Genomic DNA, 2,751 nt, shown 5'->3' with positions numbered 1-2,751 from the left:
GAGAGCATCCTTCTCTTGTTGCTGTTTTCAAAGGGAATGCTCCCAGTTTTTGTCCATTTAGTTATGATATTGGCTTTGGGTTTGTCAGAAATAGCTTTTATAATTTTTAGATACATTCCATTGATACCTAGTTTATTGAGAGATTTTAGCATAAAGGGCTGTTGAATTTGTCAAAGGCCTTCTCTGCATCTATTGAGATAATCATGTGGCTTTTGTCTTTTGTTCTATTTATATGATGTATTACATGGATACATTTGCATGTGTTGAACCAGCTAAATGCCCCAATTAAAAGATGCAGACAGATAAATTGTACAAAGAGTCAAGACCAATCAGTGTGCTGTATTCAGGAGACCCATGTCATGTGAAAAGACACACACAGGCTCAAAATAAAGGGATGGGGGAAGATTTACCAAGCAAATGGAGTTAAAAAAATCAGGGATGCAATCCTAGTCTTGGATAAAACAGACTTTAAACCAACCAAGATCAAAAGAGACAAAGGAGGGCGTTACATATGGTAAAGGGAACAATGCCACAAGAAGAGCTAACCTAAATATATATTCACTCATTACAAAAACACCCAGATACACAAAGAAAGTTCTTAATGACCTAAAAAGAGAGTTAGACTCCCACACAATAATAATGGGAGACTTTAACACCCCACTGTTAATATTAGACAGACCAACTAGACAGAAAATTAACACTGATATCCAGGTATTTGGTTTTCTATTCCTGTGTTAGTTTGCTAAGGGTAATGGCTTCCAGTTCCAACAATGTCCCTGTAAAGAACATAATCTTATTCTTTTTTTATGGCTACATAGTATTCCACGGTGTATATTTATCACATTTTCTTTATCTAGCATATCACTGATGGACATTTAGGTTGATTCCATGTCTTTGCTATTGTGAATAACACTGCAATAAAGATATTTGTGCAAATGACTTTTTAGTACAAAAATTTATATTCCTTTGCATAGATATCCAGTAATAGGATTATTGGGTCAAATGACATTTTTGTATTTAGGTATTTGTGGAATCAGCACACTGTTTTCCACAATGGCTGAACTAAATTATAATCCCCCCAGAAGTGTATAAGCATTTCCTTTTTTTCACAACCTCAACAGCATTATGACATTTGAATGATAGCCATTATGACTGGTATGAGATGGTATGTCATTGTGGTTTTTGTTTGCATTTCTCTAATGATCCGTGATGTTGAGCTTTTTTTCATATGTTTGTTGACTGCATGTATGTCTTCTTTTTACAAGTGTCTGTCTATGTCCTTTGACCACTTTTTTATGTTTTTTGCTTTGTAAATTTGAAGTTCCTTATAGATTCTGGATATTAGACCTTTGTCAGATGCATAGTTTGCAAAAATCTCCTCCCATATAGGCAGGTTGTCTGTTTACTCTGTTGATAGTTTCTTCTGCTGTGCAGAAACTCTTTAATTTAGCATCCCATTTGTCAATTTTTGCTTTCGTTACAATTGTTTTCAGCGCCTTCATCATGAAATTTTGCCTGTGCCTATGTCCTAAATGGTATTACCTAGCATGTCTTTCAGGGTACCCCAATTTTTCATTTGACCTTCTTTTTTAAACATACAGAAGTTTTTAAAAAATTAGAATATCAATCAATAATGTTGGGCATCTGTCATAATTTAAAAGAACATTAGAAAAAATTTACCTTATTACCTAAATCATTTTATCATTTTATTTTTTACCTTTAAATGTCTGTTCCCTCTAGAATTAGTTTTGCTATATTAATTTATTTTCTGGATATCTACTATTAATATCTGATGTGATATTTATGCTGTTTATTGAATATACTACTAACATAATTTTCATATATTAAACTTCCATATTTATTTAGATATATTCCTTTATTTTCCATTCTGTTCCTCTAATCTGTTTATTTCTACATTACCACCTGGTTTAAATGATTATAGCTATACAGTTTCCTGTATCAGCTAGTCTAATTTATACTCACAAATCTTCTATTTCAGAATACTTCTGGCAGTTTGTGAGCATTTATTTCTTTATATTAATCAAAGGTAATTAATCTAGTTCTTTAAAATTTCTGTTGGTCGTTTTCTTAGAAATTATTTACATTTATAGGTGAATTTGGGAAAAAATTGAAACTTTATGAAAACATTTTACCTAAGGAGAGCATATACCATTTTCTTCTTTTATTTCTGAGTAGAATTATTGTATTTTGCTTATATAGCTTTGGTATGCATTTCACTAAATTTATTCTTATTTCTAAAAATTGCTTGTGTTATCATACTAAAAGCAACATGGTATATTAAAAAATACATTGAACAATTGTTATCCTCACATCAGCTGAAAAAATAATTCCAGATCAATGTAGTTTAAGCTTTATGTAAACCATTTCTCAATCGTGTTTTCCTCTTTCCTTATATATGTACAATTTTTAAATTCTTTCTAATAAATATATTGTATAACTTTGTTATTTAAAATATTTGTCACAAAGAGCTATACTTCTGATGGTTACCAGTGTCTGTCAACATTATATGTTATACAATACATTCATGTTAATATATATTGGTATAGTTCATTTGTTTTACCTATACTGTAATTCATTTAAAATATTTCATTGATATATAATTATCTATTGTATAAACATATATGTTTATTTTTTCTCTCAATTATTGATAACCCTATCAGTTATCGACTTCTTAAAAATCAACAATGCTGTTACAAAAATTATTCTATACATCTCCTAGGGTATGTGCAC

The sequence above is a fragment of the Sapajus apella genome, unplaced genomic scaffold (genome assembly GCF_009761245.1).
Source record: "Sapajus apella isolate SASKATOON/1434 unplaced genomic scaffold, GSC_monkey_1.0 scaffold120, whole genome shotgun sequence".
NCBI lineage: Eukaryota > Metazoa > Chordata > Mammalia > Primates > Cebidae > Sapajus > Sapajus apella.
The sequence above is the reverse complement of the archived record's forward strand: the minus strand, read 5'-3'. Positions refer to the sequence as shown.